At 41.4% G+C, this 18,592-nt stretch overlaps 1 protein-coding gene across 3 annotated transcripts in view; it reads left to right on the top strand.

Moving 5' to 3' along the window:
- Positions 1-18,592, top strand: part of LOC147035920 (nonsense-mediated mRNA decay factor SMG7-like) — an 86,386-nt gene that overhangs the window by 21,143 nt on the left and 46,651 nt on the right. The gene's annotated exons all lie outside the window — the stretch shown is intronic.

Raw genomic sequence — 18,592 nt, 5'->3', positions numbered from 1 at the left:
TGCACGCCTTACAAACAATATTATATTGCGCTTTTGACGAAGTAGTGTGTAGCAGCCACATACATAACATAATGCATCAGAATTATTTACACATTTATGTCTTATTGAAGAACCCATGATCAGATCTGAAACAAAGAAAAACATAAAGTTAAAGAATATATATATGTCAAGAAAGATAAATAAATATCAATAAAGATGAAGAAAATTGATGTCAAATAAATGGTGAGCAAATCGTCAGCAAAACTAATACGGTCTATAGTTATTTAGCAGTTTAGGCATCGTATATTTCCACTAAAGTCCGAAATCGCACCCCAAGTTCTCAAGTTATCCCAAGTGCAAATAGCAATGGGTGTCCTTTTTTGTGAAAATCCCAAGTTTCAAATTACATGAAAACTTGAGCATGTGGAGGAAAACCGATTTCAGATTTGAAATCGGTGTTGAAAAAATACATAGAATAAGTTGAAAAATCTCATGCAACAGATAATAATAAAAAGTTTTTCTCCGGTGAATTAAAGTATATCATCGAAATTTTATTTCGGTTTTTAGGATCGGATATCTTCCGGACAAAATAAGTGTCAATCTGTTGCGAAATCTGATAATTTAAGGGAATAACGAGTCTTGTAACTAAGCTGATACACTGATTTACTTGAAGCAAGCAAGGCCATGTTCCCTCCTCCATACATACACAAGAAAATGTGACATTTCCAAAACATTAAACTAGCTTCTTTGAGCTGTATGATTCAATGCATTCACTGCTCGACCTCGCGCTCTATCTCCCAGAGGGACTGGCTATCTATAGTGTCTGCCAGATCTGTGTCTATATTTTGGGGGGTTTCGCGAGGTGCTTTACAGGGAATCAAAGCAAATCTGGTGAAAAAGACGTTTTTTTAAAAGAAGAAAGTTTTTAGCGTTTGCATAGACCCTGAACCAATGTAACATGTGACGCGTACACAGGCGAGCAGGCAAGATGGCGGATTATCTGCAATGTTTAATGTTTATCCACAAAAGAGTTGCAGCATAATGCACAACAACCCTGGAGATATTGCAAAGTTTCATCGCTCATGAAATAGTCATTATTTGAAGGGATTCATTATATTTAATTAACTGCGGCATGCACTGTGAAGACCGGTTTTAAAGTTAAAGAGATCCTACATGATATGCAGCAACAGCCGGGCCAACTGTTCCTTGTTAACCATTTTACTGGAGTGCTTGCATGAGTGCTTAAGCCACTTGCCGAATGCCTTTCAGTCAATAGCGGTACCGCGCTACGTCCTCTGAGTGAATCGTTCACTCACTGTGGATGCTTTTGCCCGCCACATCATTCAGAGCGAGTGGTTCGTGCTCTGTCGCACTGAGTGAGTGGTTTGTGTTGGCTTCGCGTTTAAAACCTGGTGTTGGTTGATTGGTTAGGGTGGTGGCTTGGGATACTGGGGTCCTGAGTTCAAGCCCTATTGGCCGCTGAATTAACACCAGGGGATTCACTCAGCCTGTCATCCTTCCGAGGTCAGTGAAATGAGTATGAGTGTAGCAGGCAAAAGGCTGAACACGAATGGAAGGGGCTGTGATGGATTTATTAAATGTGGTATTGGTGTGGCGCAGGCATGATGGGCCGAATGACCTCTTCCTGCACATAATTTCCTTGTAATCCTTGTAAACCGCTCCGAGCGGGTGGTTTGTGCTCCGTCGCCCCAAGCGAGTGGTTTGTGTTCCGTCGCCCCGAGCGGGTGATTTGTGCTCCGTCGCCCCAAGCACTACCGGATTTAGGGATGGCCAGGTGGGGCCATGGCCCCGGGGCCCCCCACATTTTGGGGCCCCCCACAATTTAGATGACATTTTGAAAATCCCTTGAAAATGTGCTTCTGAAGTTTTATTGTCGGTGAATGAAGATTGTAAACTCTTTGTAAGGCTATCTTTTCAAAATTGTCTGTCATTGTGAGGGTCCTTTTCAAGGTTTGGCTTTTTCGAGCCGTTTCTTCCACGGTCCACAGAACGGATCCAACATTGTCAAAAATTCCCGGGGCAACCCTTTGGCATTTTGGGCCCGCATTCGGATCCTTTTTTGGATCAATCATCGATGCTTCTGATGGCTGAGCATGGCCAACTAACAACGGCACTGCCCGACAGAGCCCAGCAAGCACAGACGGAATACAGAGGTCCAGCCAGAGGAGAGGTGAAAAGGTGAAAGTCGACGTGGTTAAGCTAGGCCAGGCCAGCACAGCACACGGCCGGCAGGGGTAGTATTGTACACAATGAAACTGCGGCTGGCAGGGAAAGCTGTCAGTACCCTGCTTACTGGCGCGCACAGCACAGTAACACGGTGTGACTTTCTATGTTCCAGGTTTGTGAAACTACTTGTTCGAAAGTCTTTGCTGTTTCACCATATGTATGAACGTTTGTGTGAATGTTTCATGAATGTTTCATGCAATTTATGAATACCATGTTGGTGTAGTGCAAGCCTCTCATTCTTACTTTCTTGGCGTTTTCTCACCAGATATGGTGAGAGCTTCTGGTTTCTTGTCGGTTGGTGTAAGAGAACCGTCGCCATATTGTCTTTGCTCGCTGAGCGAGACTTTCTTTATTCGTGCCATTATATGAATATACATTGTGCAGAAAGGGAACTTCGGTGTCTCGTCTCATCCAAACCGTTTTATCACGGTATTTTCCTGGAACCGCTGTTCGTCGTTATCCTCCGTATTAGCAGACTTACCATAGGTTACCAGAACCTACTTTTCAAAACTTGTTGTTCGTGATTCTGGTACGTCCCACGTGCACTCTGACAATATCTCGGTTACTCGGTACCTACCAGCTGCAGAAACCACAATGAGCGGCTTTGGTGACGACAGGCACAAATCCAGGGCTCCACGGAAATATGACAGTGGTGCTCAAAAGCGGAAACGTTCCAAGGAAAAAGATGAAAGACACAAGGCCGTTGTCGACAAGACCCAGAAAATCTCAGTTTTTCACTCCTGCACAAACATGCGATTCATCCATGACAGAGGCTGGAACACCAACAGAGACAGAACAAGCGGATTTGGCAACGCAACCCCGGCGTCAAGATTTGCCCAACATCTCGGAAGGTTCCACCGATGAAGAAGCAAGAGATATACTGACTGATCGTGGACCTGGCTTTGCCAATGACATTGGATGTTGGCCTCCTGAGCGACCGTCGTCAGAGATGATCGACTTCTGGTCATCATGAGATTTGGAGCCCCTGCAGAATTCGACTGGTCCCTTTGAGTCATCCATACAGTTTGTTGAAGGTAGGAAACTCTGCTGCTCCAAGAATCTTTTTTTACCGTAGACTACAAAACGGAGAGTCCGTGAAAAGGTCCTGGCTTTGCTTCTCCACATCAACCGGAAAACTGTACTGCATCACTTGCAAGCTCTTTGGAGGCGCTACTGCCCTGGGCGGTGAAGGATTCAATGATTGGAAGCATGCCAGTCGTTCTATCGAGGTGCATGAGCGTTCGCATGTACATTGTGCGAATATCATCCGCTTGTTAGACAGAGCAACATCCGCAGGTCGTGTGGACACTGAACTCTTCAAACAGGTGAGTGAGATTGCATCCTATTGGAGGGAGGTGCTGAAACCAAGTGTGAGCGTGATATCGTTTCTCCCTGAGAATGGTCTGGCGTTCCGTGGATCGGATGAAATTGTTGGGTCACTGACGAGCAGTAACTACCTTGGTTTAATGGAATTACTTGCGGAATACGATCCATTTTTGGCGCAGCACATTCAGAAATATGCCAACCAGGGTAGTGACCACACCAACAACTTATCATCTATGACATGTGAATAGTTAGTCTCCATCATCGGAACATCTGTTCTGGATAACATCGTCGTTCGTGTGAAAGAGGCAAAATACTTCTCTGTGTCAGTCGATTCCACTCCTGACATAAGCCACATCGACCAGCTCACAGTTATTCGACGATACATCAAGAACGAGGCTCCAGTGGAGCGTTTCATGACCTTTCTGAGCAACACAGGACACGCTGGACTCCAGCAAGCGACGGCATTACTGGATTTTTTGAAAGCCGCTGGATTGGACATTGCTAACTGCCGAGGACAATCTTATGATAACGCATCTAATATGAGTGGCCGATACAACGGGATGCAGGGAATGATCCAACAGGAGAACCCTCTAGCAATATTTGTGCCATGCGTGACGCACTCACTGAACTTAGTCGGTCAGTCGGCCGTGGGATGCTGTAGACCTGCAGCAGCATTCTTTGAATTCGTGGAACAAGTGTATGTATTTTTTTACAGCTTGCACGTCGCGCTACACCAGATTATTTGATGCCCTGAAAGCCAAAGGTCTGCAAGTACCAAAGCACCTCAGCGACACTCACTGGTCGGCTCTTTCTGATGCAACCCGAGCTCTTCTCGACGGTTACGGTGAAATCATGGATGTCCTCAATGAAATCGCAAATGATGAACAACTGAAGAGTGAAACGAGAAGCACCGCCGAGACACTTCACCAAACGATGTGCATGCTCGAGATAGGGTTCGATGCTGGTTTCTGGTCTACTGTCCTTGGTAGATTTGATCGTACGAGTAAAACTCTTCGTCACAAGCTACCGATCTCAACACAGCCATGCAGCTCCTCAAGTCACTGGCGAGCTTCGTGCAGTCATTACGCGATCAGTTTGATACATTCGTTGTTGACGGAGTGGAGCGCTCAGGAACGGAGGAATTCACTCGTGGATCGCGTAAGCGAAAGCGTAATGTCCGCCTCGCTCCCTTGGACTACGGACACACTCTAGAAGTAGAACTAGACGCCAAGGAGTCCTTTCGCATCAGTGGATACGTTGCAGTACAAACGCTTACAGCGAGATGAGCGACAGATTTGGATTCCTGCGTGCTCTTGTTCAACTCGAAGTGGAGCAGATTCGAGAGTCATGCTCGAAGCTCATCGAGCTGTATCGGGAAGATCTATCACCTGACCTCACAGAAGAAATGATTCAGTTTCAAGCCATGATGAAGGAGTCGGAGCCAGACTCGGGCCGTACTGAACTCGAGATGTACAGTTTTCTCATCGAGCGAAAACTCACTGATGCTTTCCCAAACGTGGAAGTGCTGCTTCGGATTTACCTCTCACTAATGGTGTCGAACTGCTCCGGGGAGCACTCGTTTTCGAAACTCAAGCTTATCAAGAACCATCTTCGTTCCACGATGGAGCAGCAGAGACTGGTCAATCTGACCATCATTTCAACCGAATCCGATGTGCTCAATTCCATGCAGGTTGACAGTATCATATCTGAGTTCGCTGCCGCGAAGTCGCGCAGGAAGCTTGTCCATTGATTAAGGCACCGTGTGTATGTTCATTGATGTGGATGACACTGTCGTATATTTGCGGTCGCTGGAAGTCGGCTATTACCATTTCGGATTTCTCTTGTCCAGAGGGTTTTTAGAAGTCAGAAGATTTTTAGTCGAAGTTCGTAGTATGATTAATGACCGCGTCGTTTGTTATTTTCTTGTATTGGTCCATCTCTATCTCTTACTCTTGCAGCAACAGCATTTTTGTGATTTGATTTTAGAATGAGCTCAGAGATAAGTCACCAGCCATATCAATAACAATCCGTCCATCTTGTCATATTGTCAGATTTAATTGTAACGAGCATAACCCGCGCTCTGCGCGACATGTTGGGGTGGGTGTGTTTGAGAAAGGAACTGATGCAGAGTATCAGTACTAATTTAACTTTAATGCAGTAAGTGGAATACGATTTCACTGTTTCAGAACCATTTTATTTACTTTTTTGTACCATGCACCTCATATGGTCTTTCAGATAATGTAAGCCGAATATCACGTTACTCGAGCGCAGAACAAAGTCGAAGATAGCGCGACACGAAACCACAAACTCGGAAATAATATATAAGATTTGTGAACATGTATGCCAAATCATTCCTGATCAGGATCTGCCAAATCTATACATACAAGTTCAGTTGTTGATGAAAAAGCAGTTATAATTTAAGTTGTTGATTAATCTCCAAATTTGGGGGCCCCCCACAATCATTGTGTCCACGGCCCCCCACATGGTAAATCCGGCCCTGGCCCCGAGTGGGTGGTTTGTGCTCCGTCGCCCCGAGCGGGTGGTTTGTGCCCCATCGCCCCGAGCGAGTATGTCTCCGGCCATCTTTGCTCCAGACGTGTCTGTGCAGTAATTAACGCTCTACCACATGTCTGCCTTTCCGTGTCCCACCCCTCCTCACTCTTCTCTCCCTCTTCCCACTTCTTTTCCTCCCTCCCCCCATTCGTATTCCCATCAGTGAATCAACGGGTGGTAGTATTTATTAATTCTGGTTGCCAGACCACGCACCCGATCAAGTTGAAATTTAAAACATACTCGCAGGGGTGTGTTTACACATTGTGTAAGCACATGGACCGGATTGTCTCGGGTCGCTCACCTGCATTTGATTTTTCATTTATTTATTTTTTCATATATGAATATTGTACGACAATGCTGATTTATTATTATTATTATTATTATTTTTTTAACATCCTCACCCCCCCCCCCCCGGTCTACTGGCATCAATTTGCATCGGCACAAAAAATTTCAGCTTTCTATGTCACCCAGAAGGTCCCCATCTTTAATATCAGTCAGTGGTTAGAGCTTTATATATGAGATATTCCACATGTCTCCAAGATCATAACTGTGATGTTTCACATTGATTAATGAAGTGGTTCAAGAGAAAAAGATTAAAAAATATATTTCTTTCAAACCAATATGGCTGCCAGACCATGTTACCTATTAATTATGCCAAACCACTTGGTATGACTTTTACTCAGGAAGCTGTGTTGGTGGCACCAATGCTTTGTGATTAGTATGGTACATCAGAAGGAAGCGAAGAGAAGAAGTGAGAAAATGTCGGCTTTCGAGGAATGACAGAAGGGAAGGGACGCATTTAATCTGCTCATGAACGTGTTTAATCTGGTTCAACACAGCAGGAGACTTCATCGCAAACCTGATTTATGTTTATTTCAATTGTGATATTTATTTTTGGCTGACACCCACCTTCCTCTATATTTTATCAAAGCCCACGAACCTAACCCCCTTATTGCCATACAAAATTGGTTTTAACTGTCGCGGTTTTGAATAAGCTGGGTGTCGTGGCGTGCGCCTGTAATCCAGCTACTATGAGCATGGGTAAAACTCCTGCATTTTACGAAAATCCATGTTTTTGTGACTACCCGTATAGAGGTTTCTGTTTGTTCGTCATCAAAGGCATGCCGCGATTATAGGGAATTGAGGTGTTCTTCCGATCTGCTGATTAGTTTTTTTTAACCCATTCCATCCCGATGGGGTACAATGTTAACGAATCATCACCACGATTATGTGAATTACTCCCATGGTAGTTTTTATTATGAGCTATTTTTGTAGATGTTAGCTGGGTACAAAACCTTGCAAGCATGTTGCTGTGATTGGATGTCCGCCAGTGATGAGACCGTCCGTGTGTACGTCGGTGTTGCGTATCCACCTTTCCTCGCTGGCAGATTCATCTGTTCTGGTTATTACGTTGGAATGCAATTTATGTTCGTTTACATCATGAGTGTCTGTTAACATTTTATTTTGTTATATTAATGGTGTAGTATTGATTTGTGATTGGAATGAAAATACAGAGATTGAGTTTATAATATAAGAAGATTGAGGACATTGTAAAAGGGGAAAAGGAAAAGGCAAGGTTTCCCTGATCGGAATGGAAGGCTGTGACGTTCTTTCATCCCTACTGGGTGATTTATAATAGCTGTAGAAGACTGCTTGAGTTATCCACGAGACAGGACTTGCTATCTATCCTTCGGGAGAATTATTCTTCAATGGTCCCTCAAAAGGTCGAGGAGAACTTGCGTGCCATTGCAATCTGTAGCAGCATCATTTTCACGTCACAATATGTAAATATTCTCGAGCTCGGGTTGATCAGGGGGTTTCCGGAACCGAGTGCAACCGGAAGAGAGACAAGAGGGTTGTTCGATCGGGTGTGGAATAAAGGATTGACTCAGATTCCAAACGCTTTAGACGTCTTTTCCTTCCATGCTAAAGATCTGACTGCTTGGCATTTTGGGTGTGAGTGACTGCCATTTGTTGGTGTCTATCAAACTCATTCCACTCTACAGGGATCTTCTGTGCCTGGTGTTGTGCTGAAAAGGGCAACCCTTATCATGGAGTTTCGCTAGTAACGATTCTTCCCTTCATATTAGTACCTTCGTGTGGCTTGTGTGTAAAGAGCTCTTATTTCGCTTTGTGGCACTTTGCATGTCTCACATTTCCTTACGCGGGTTGGTGTAGCTCATCTTAAGAGTGATGAGTCGATTTCTCCTTTGATCATTCATCAACATTCCTGCCTTCGGTCCTGCCAGGTTCCATAGAGCTATTCAGCTAAGAACCTCGGCAACTTACATTTGAACTCCTTTTGGATGTTTTCCCATCACTTATACGTTCATTACTCTGACTGCTGGCCAACGCTGATACCGTGCCCACTGTTACTCATTTTGCTAACGTCAGAAGGATGATGGACTGAGTCAACCTGCCTGGTGTTAATTCAACAGCATGAGAGGCTCGAACCCAAGTCCGTAAGATATTAAGCCAGCTGCTTTCACTGTTAAAGCAACACCAGGCTCCAGCAATGAATATTCAGGCTCCGTACACACAATTTCATCCGGATCCATCCACAACTTTTTGAGATATCCTGCATACAAACAAACAAACAAACAGACAAACAAGAAAAATGTCGTTCAGAGCTTGATACTTGCAAAATCCACCTCCCTCTCCATTGGTTGCCATGGATACATCAAATTTTTCATTTCATCAAGATTAAAATTGACAACCTTAATCAGAGCTCAGGTCAATTGGATGAAAATTGATTATTTTTCAGATTGAAATTTATGATTTTAGAAGTTTGACCTGAAGTTGACCTTTGATCTTTGACTCTGACCTCAAAAATCGTAGCTTTCCCAATTCACTGATGCAATATGCAAATCCTGTTCAAATTTCAAGTCAATCGGATGAAAAATGACGATTTCAGAAATTTGACCTCAAAATCAATAGGCTTATTCGTTGAGACCTCTACATCTTGGTAAAGTTTCATGACGATCGGTTTGGAATTGTGACCTGCAGGCGATGGACAGACGGACAATCACACACGCGACTAACCAATATACTTGAAAAATCTTCGATTTTGCAAGGAACAAGAGGAATACGTCATGTGGAGCACGATATCTGCAAGATTTATAAAACAAATTTGACCTCCAAAATAATTGGTGGTTGAATTCAATGACCAAATATGCAACTCCTCTTCAAATTTCCAGTCAATTGGATGAAAATTGACATAAAAAAAAATTGGCCACCTTTTGGTTTATGTTGACCTCAAAAATAATTGGCTAGTTGAATTCAGTAACCTGAAATATAATTCCTCTTCAAATTTCAAGTCAATTGGATGAAAAATGAGTATTTTAGAAATCTTACCTGAGTTGTTGACCTTTGGCCTATGTTGACCTTTTGACCTCAAAAACAATAGGCTTCTTTTGACATACTCGACAATGTTGTGAAGTTTCGTGAAAATTGGTTTAAAATCGTGACAGACAGACAGACAGACAGAACAACAAAATCAACTGACCAAGATACTTGAAAATCTTTGTGTTTGCAAGTCATAAAATCGACTAACCAATATACTTGAGAAATCTTCGATTTTACATGTAACAAACAAAGACAGACAGACATGGGTGAAAACATAACCTCCTTCACCTTCGGTAGCAGAGGTAAAAAGCCCACCTTGAGTCCTGTTTTAGGTGTGCAAAAAAACCACTCCGGATTTTCTGAAACAATGCGGCAAAAAGTTTTGTGGTCTGACAAAACCAAGATGGAACTATTTGGCCGAAATGCAAAACGTTTCATTGGGCGCAAACCCAACACAGCACATCACCCAAAGAACACCATCCATACTGTGAAGCATGGTGGTGGCAGCATCATGTTATGGGGATGTTTTTCATCAGCAGGGACTGGGGCACTTGTCAGGATAGAGGGAAAAATGGATGGAGCAAAATACAGAAAAATACTCGTGGAAAACCTGCTGCCCTCTTCAAGAAAACTGAAATTGAAACAGAAGTTCATCTTTCAGCATGACGACCTGAAACGCACAGCCAAAGCTCCACTGGAGTGGCTAAGAAACAAAACTATAAATGTCCTTGAGTGGCCCAGTCAGAGCCCTGACCTAAATCCAATTGAAAATCTGTGGAATAACTTGAAAATTGCTGTCCATCTATGCTCCCCATGCATCTTGACTGAGCAAATATTGCCCAATCAAGGTGTACAAAGTTGGTAGAGACCTATCCCAACAGACTCACAGCTGTAATTGCTGTCACTGAAATAGCTGCTGTCAATAACAAATTGGGTTAAGGGGTAGATGGTTAAAATCTTGTGGTGAAATTTTTCAGGCTGGGCTGCAGTCCTATAGATACAGAGAATCTGTCGAGATTTATTTGAATAAAAGCTTTATAGAAGGTTTAACTGTTGATTGAAAGAAACAAAGTGATTTGTTTATTCAGGAAAGTTTAGCTTAATTAAAGCGTTTGAAAGACGAAGGTTAAAAAAACAACTAATTAATGACCCTAGTATTAATAGAATATTAATTGAAATAAGGGAATTTGAAAGAGGTTCGTTAGAAATGGAAAGTTTCAGAAAAAAAGCCTGTAAAAGGAGGTAGACCTCTTAAAGAAAGAAGAATAAGAATACATTTTGAATGGGATCAGTTGGTTTTTGATCATGAAAATATAAGGTCTGAGATTTTAGTGGAATTAAGTTCAATTAAGATTACAAAGGTTGAGTCGGTAATAGTTAGGTAAGTTAAGGTTGTTGGTCAGCTTAAGGAAGGGGAAAGAAAAATTACTCCTACAATTCATCCTAAATGTGAGATTGACGAGTATGCGAAAAGTTTTCGTAATTGGGTTTGGTTCAATCCACCGAAACCTCCAATCAAAACTGAAAAGACAGAAATGAAAATGAAAATTGGTTTTAAACCAGAATTTGAGGCATTTTGAATAATAAGAGTTAGAGGTGCTAGCTTTTGTGAAGTTGAAATAATTAAGCCTATTTGGAGATTAACACCTTGTAAAACTTCTGGTAGCCAAAAATGAAGAGGAGCTAAGCCAAGTTTTAAAAGTAAGGCTAAATAAATAAGAGTGATTGAGAAGTTATCTGAGGTGTGAGAGATAATTCATTGCCCTGAAATGAATCGGTTGCACGAGGAGGCTAAAATGATAGTTGATGAGGCTACGGCTTGTGAAATAAAGTATTTAGCTGAAGATTCTAAGGATCGTTGTGAAATTGGGTTTATTATCAGTGGGATGACAGCTATTATATTAATCTCTAATCCCAATCATGCGATAAATCAGCTGGAGCTTAATATAGTGGTGATAGTTCCTAAGAAAACTCCTAAAAAAAAGGGTGAGTTTTATTGATGGGTTCAATTGTAAAGGAAAGGATATGACTTTAATTTTTGGGGTATGAACCTCAGAGCTTAAATTAGCTTACATTACTAAAGTAAGAGATAGTGTAAGGGTTGCATTGGGAATTTTGATTTCCCTAGTGAAAGGTCAAGCCTTTCTCTTTTAAGAATAGAAAATAAGTGAGACATCACTATGTTTTATTCTATCAAAGTAATCCTTTTATCAGGCATATTTCCTAAATTATGGATGGTGAAATTCCTAAGGCTAAGGATAGAGAAATTTGAAAAATAAGAGGCTAGGGTGATTGGCAGGAAGTTTTTTTCATATCAAGTGTATAAGCTGATCATATCGAAATCACGGGTATGATGCTCGAACCCATAAAAATGTAAATACTAATATCATAGTTTTTATTGTTATTGAAGTGGAAAAATAAAGTTTGGAGAGGTTGGAAGATCCTGCAAATAATATAATTGTCAGTGTATTCAGAAATAAGATATTAGCATATTCTGCTAAAAAAAATAAGGCAAATAAACCTCCTGAAAATTCAACGTTGAATCCTGAAACTAATTCTGATTCTCCTTCTGTTAAGTCAAAAGGAGCACGATTGGTTTCTGCTAATGTTGAAATAAACCATATTAAAAAAATTGGTCATAAAGGGAAGAAAAGTCAGATTTTTTCTTGGAGGTTAATAAATAATTTAAGGTCAAACCCCCCAGATAAAATAGTAAGTAAAATAATTATAAGTCCTAGAGTTACTTCATAAGAAATTGTTTGGGCTACTGCTCGTAAAGCTCCTATTAAAGCATATTTTGAGTTTGATGCTCAACCTGATGTTAAAAGGGAGTAGACTGAAAGGCTTGAAACTGCTAAGATAAATATCAAACCTAAGTTTATGTCTGAAAGAGACAAAGGTAAAGGAAGGGAAATTCATAAAATAAGGGAAAGAGAAATAGCTAGTGTTGGAGCAAAAATAAATATGAAGATAGAGGCGTGTGATGGTTGAACGGGCTCTTTAATAAATAATTTGATTCCATCAGCGAATGGCTGTAGAAGCCCAAAAGGGCCTTCAATGTTAGGCCCTTTTCAGAGTTGCATGTACCCCAAAACTTTTCGTTCTACTCAGGTTAAAAAGGCTATGGCCATCAAAACTATGATAAAAGTAAGTAAGGAGTTTGCAATTTGTGAAATCATAATGTTTAAAATGAGATTTGAACTCATGGTTATATATTTTAAATCTATAGCATTGGGCCTCCAATGCTACCTAAACAAGTTTTCTTCTCTTGAGAATATAAATGATTGTAAAATTAATTTTAATAGCATAATTTTATAATAGGCTATATTTTATTTTTCCTTTCGTACTCGATAAAATTAGTTATAGATAGAAGCTGACCTGGATTGCTCCGGTCTGAACTCAGATCATGTAAGATATTATTCGTTGAACAAACAAAACATTTGTAGCTTTTGCACCACTTGGGTATCTTAATCCAACATTGAGGTCCTAAGCTTCTTTGTCGATGTGAACTTTAAAAAGAAATAGCGCTGTTATCCCTAAAGTAACTTGTTCATTGATCAGAAGATTCTGGGTCATTTTAATAAGTTTCTTATTTAATTAAGTTGTTACTTTGTTTTAAGAAAATTTTTCGTTTAATTATTGATGATAGTTTTATTCAATGGTTGCCCCAACCAAATTTTTAAAATTAGTATTTTTCTTTATTTGTTTTTATAGATAGGTTAATTTAATGTTTGAAGCTTTTAGGGTCTTTTCGTCTTATAAGAAAATTTCTGTCTTTGAACAGAAAGGATAATTTCATTGATTAAAATTAGGAGACAGTTTGGCTTTCGTTAATCCATTCATTCTAGTCTAAAATTAATAGACAATTGATTATGCTACGTTATCATCAGAGATGGCCGTTGAAAAAATCACTGGGCAGGTAGGACTTATTATGTTAATTAAACAATAAGCGATGTTTTTGGTAAACAGGCGAAGCCATAGTTTGCCGAGTTCCTTCTAATTTTTTTAATCTTTCTCTAATATACCCCTGTGTTGGGTTAACGATGAAGAAAAAGGTGAATTTCTTGAAAGTTTGGTTTTGCCCTTCTGTTCTGTTGGGTTAAGGGTCGTTAAATATCGATGGGAGTTCGTTTCGATATACACTGGTATATAGAGAGGAGGTCAGACTCCTTATTACTAATTTTAACATTTTATCTATTATAACGATATAACATTACTTGATATATTAAGGGAAGAGGTTATTTTAAGGTTGAAATTTTTAAATAAAGGAGTATGGGCTGTAACGCTTTCTTAAATGGCTGCTTTTAAGCCAATTTTTACTCTAAAAATTGGTAAATTTTTTCATTCCCAAAGGTTGTTTCCTAAAGTCATGAAGGCTGTTCCTTTCGTGACTGACTTTTCACACTTTAAAAGTTATTAAAAGTTAATTTTGAAAATTGTAAAAGCGGAGTTATAATCTTCTTTCAAGTAACCAGATATTATTAAATTCGATAGGCATTTCACCTCTACTCGAAAATTTTCTTATTCTATTGCTACAGAAAAAAGTTGATTCAAAAATTATTTTTGAGTAGCTCATTTAATTTCGGGATTCAGGCTCAGAAAGTCTGTTTTAGGTAGTTAAACTATGATGCAAAAGGTAAGAGTTTTAATCTCTACTTTTTAGTGCTTTTGTTTTCATTTTTTTTCAATTTTCCCTTAAGGTACTTTGTCTATAGCTTTTGGTTTGCTTTTCTTAAAAAATACTTGGCTTAAAATAGTATGAAATAGTTGGAATAAGTGAGTGTTAAGCTAAAGTTAAAGCTCAAGACGGCTTGATTTTCACAAGTATTTTCTCAGTGTAAAAGAGATGCTTTAAAATTAAGCTACGTTTTGGGTCCAAGTGCACCTTCTGGTACACTTACCGTGTTACGACTTTTCCCAAAACGTTTTGGGAGTGACGGGCGGTGTGTGCGTGTCATATGGCTCAGTTCAATAAAATTATCTGGTTTTTATTTACTTCTAAATTCAATTTTAACTAAGTTTTCATTTGTTTTATATAAATAATCTATATATTAATACTGAAGGACCAATTTTGTGCTCCTAGCGGTCGCGTCACGTTTTTCTCGGTACTGTGACCTGAGAAGTTTTGACACGGTGTTTGTACGTCAAAGTAGACACATGCACAAATCAGGGGACTTCTTCACAAGGAGTAGTGTACACCAAAAATGTCGTGTACAAGGACGTTTTGTAGGCCTCATTAGGTAAGGCCATGGAGTACTTCGACTCGGATCCGGCTCTTACAAGAGCCGCCACTGGTTGTCATATTGGGCTCATGGAACGGAATCCGTCTGTGATGCGGTTTTGGCTAGTAGATTATTAATGTAGTTCGTTTTTTCCATTTTATAGGTTACACCTAACCTGACGTTTTGGCTAAGGCCATTTTGCCTGTTCCTTTAGGTAGGGTTGGCTTTCGACGGCGGTATATAAACTGGTAAAAATGGTAAGGTGAATCGCGGATTATCGTTTAGGAAACGAACTCCTCTAGGGGGATAGGACACCGTCAAGTCTTTTGAATTTTAAGCTTGTGCTCGTAGTATTCGGGCGGAAAATTCTTTGTTTACGGTTAGGCATAGTGGGGTGTCTAATCCTAGTTTGGGTCCTAACTTTCGTAAAGTTATAAGCTTGTTCTTAAAACTGCTTTAGTTGGTGTTTGAAAAATTTACATATTTAACTATAGTAAATTGGTTTAGTTTTAGAGATTAAAGAAAGAAAAGTTTACTCTTTACGCCGTTTTATATTAGACTAAAGTAATTGTATTCAATTTACCTAAATACCCACATCGTCCAAGCAACCGGAGAAATTCACCCTCTGCGGAGCTCGAGCGGAACGAGCCAGTAGCGTGCTTGAACCGTGCGTAACCTTAGCGGATGGTTACCAAGATCCGTCGGTCAAAATGCACAACTACGGCAGCAACAGCCTTTTTAATCCACCAACACGCACCAAAAAGAAAACTAATAAAGAAAACACAGGAAGGAGCTGAAACATTTAACAGGGGATTTATTTACAATAAGGTGGTTGAGGGGGGAAAGGAACACACAAAGAGCAGAGTTAAACTGACTTAAGGCCCGGTCACACCTTGACGTTTTAGCCAGCGATGGCAACGTGTTAAAATTTATGTAAAACGCTGGCTTACGTTGAACTTTTGATGTTTTTTTTTAAAGATTCGGACGTATTCATAGCGACTTGGTCTTATGTATAACGCATTGATAACAACACAGAACGTTTCGTTGTGTTATAGATAACTTATACCAACGAATGCTGAACCTGTTGTCGGCCTACACAACCGATGCCCAACGATAGTCTAACTTAGGCATAGCGCGTTGCACGCATCGCCGACGATGTCGTGACGTAGCCTATTAAAAGGCTGACGCACAACGATTCGAATCATAACTGCCGTAGAAATGGAAGGGTCAACATCGCGGTCACACCTTGGCGATCTTGCCAGCGTATGCCGACGTAACAAAAAGTGTGTCTAAAACGTTGGGGCACGTCGAATACGGTATGAGTAAGTTTGGTATGCGCGAGTAGAACGCTAAAGTACGCTATCATACGTCGTAGTAAGTAGAGTACGTCAAGAAATTTTAAACATGTTCAAAATTTTACGACGTACTCGGCGTATGACACACGTTCGCATGCGATGGGGATAAGTTTTACACACGATATGTGGACGCTTACACACGTCCACAAAGGCTACTTATAAGCTACTCATAAGTCGAAACACGCCGTGGTAATGTCTTTTTTACGCGAAACTTATTTCTAACTTATGTTTGACGTGCTTTGAACCAATTCTTTACGTAGTCCCAACACACATCGACGTATGTAGACGTATTCCAATGACGTCTTCCGGTCGACAAAAAAAAAAATGAATGTGTTTCTAGCTTACAACTGCCATATAAAGACGTGTTCCCAGCGGTTTTGGGAATTGGTATATAAAAATGCTGCTCATAAAAGGGGAACCCAACAGTGTTTTCGAGTTCCTTTTTGAGTCGATGTCCATGTCAGCAGTATTAGTATTAGTATTAGTATTAGTATTAGTAGTAGTAGTAGTTTGTTCATGTTGGCAGTAGTAGGTGAGTGTGAGGGGGAGGGTGTGGGTTATGATGGATCGTCCTTGCGTCCGCGTGTCCACGGGTAGGTTCATAGGCTGCCACTCAACGATTTAAATGGCTGCATCTCCACTATTGAAAGTAGACGCTTGCGCTCAACAATTGGATTTTTTTTTACACTCAAGGACTTTTAAACGGTACCACTCAGCTAGTTTCATTGTTTACAATGAACGATTTAAATTGCTGTCACTCGCCTTTGTTTTTTGACGCTGGCGCTCGGAAATTTTAATCGTTTCTATTGAACGTGTTGAATCGCTCAAACCCCACTATTGAAAGTAGACGCTTGCACTCAACAATTCGATTTTTTTTACACTCAACGACTTTTAAACGGCACCACTCTGCTATTTTCATTGTTTACAATGAACGTTTTTAATTGCTGTCACTCGCCTTTGTTTTTTGACGCTGGGGTTTTGAAATTTGAAGCGTTTCTTCTGAACGTGTTAAAACGCTCAAACTCGACTATTTTAAATAGACGCTGCCGATGGACAATTGGAATCATAGCCAAGCTAGACATCGAAGTGTGAACATCCTCGTCATGCCGAAGAAAAGTTTGAAGAATGCTGCAAATTAGTGTCCTGGCCGTGGCCGTGGACGCTGACGCAAGGACGATCCATTATACCGACGTCTTTCAGCCTATGAGTAACTTAAAAGTAACGTCTGTCGATGTGTGGCAACGATCGCGTAACGTGCCAACAACACGTTAATCATAGGTTAGAAATAAGTTTCGGGTACGCTAAACATTACCTCGGCGTGTCTCAACTTATGATTAACTTACAAGTAGCATGTGTTGACGTCTGTCAACGATCGCAGACCGTGCATACAACTTGTGGCCAGCGTAGCGGAACGTGTGAGTCATACGCCGGCATACGTCGTGAAATTTCAAGCGTGAAAAAATTTGAGGACAACCGAAAAGTACAACGTTTAAAGCCAACGTACAACGACGTATGGCAGTGTTTTTCAGCGTGCTCTCAATGTTATCAAAACTTACCCATAACGTATTCAACGTGTGCCAGCGTTTTAGAAAAAAAATTCAAAAATCGGCATACGTTGGCTAAAACGTCAAGGTGTGACCGGGCCTTTAGCAATGTAATCATGTCCAGGCGAAGAGCACTTAACCAATTCTACTTGACAAGACAGGCCCGCACACAGACGCACACCCAAAGAAAAGAGATGGACCGCAACGGTCTTTATTCGGCTCTCCAGCTGAAGAGGATAGTTCGGCTGGGAGTCAGGACGGCTGGCTACCTGGCCGCGAGTGTACGGCTGGACGTCCACAACTTCCTGGAGCTCCAGTCGCCAAAAGCACGGACCAGGGCAGCCAAATCCAGCAGAGGCGAGACAGGGCGATCTCCCCCCAATGAAACTCGACCGCTCGCTGCAACGCGCCGGACGAGACACCCTCGAAGCGCGGGATGCAGTCCGTCACAAAGCCAGGCAGAGACGCGCACGCAAGCAGACTCAGGACGCAAAACTCCTCTTCACGCTCATCCCGACCACCACTCCTTCTCTTCAGAAGGGAGGGCCTCCTCTCCTCGCCACTCGCCTTCTGATTGATCAGTTGCATCGCACGATTCCCTTGCCGTCCTCCATTGGACAGGCCCACGGTAGGCGGGGCAACTCCCACCCTTCTGGGCGGAGTCCTGGCCGGAGGCGTTTGTGGCTCCGCCCACCTCCTCGCCTTTGGCCACGTGCGTAATGGCGATCGTGTTCAGTCGGAAACGGGGAGGGTGAGACACCCGCTCTTTGCTGATTGGCCAAAGAGGGATGCCATGCCTATGTTAGACTCCGCCCATGCGTGCGCTTGCTGGCGAGTGCGCGAAGAATGCCGTGAGCAGAGTGTTGTCATGTGAAAGTGAAGATGGGCGTTGTCATTGTGGATGTAAAAATCCTAACTATATGGTAACTTTGCAGCGCATGCACACTTAATTCCCATTTGACATAGGGGAAAGGGAGCTATCTATCCACATTTACTTATCGAAATAACTGAGCTATGGGTC

The sequence above is a fragment of the Eptatretus burgeri genome, chromosome 1 (genome assembly GCF_056783735.1).
Source record: "Eptatretus burgeri isolate ZD-2024b chromosome 1, Ebu_testis_v1, whole genome shotgun sequence".
NCBI lineage: Eukaryota > Metazoa > Chordata > Myxini > Myxiniformes > Myxinidae > Eptatretus > Eptatretus burgeri.
This window is presented reverse-complemented; position numbering and strand designations above follow the sequence as displayed.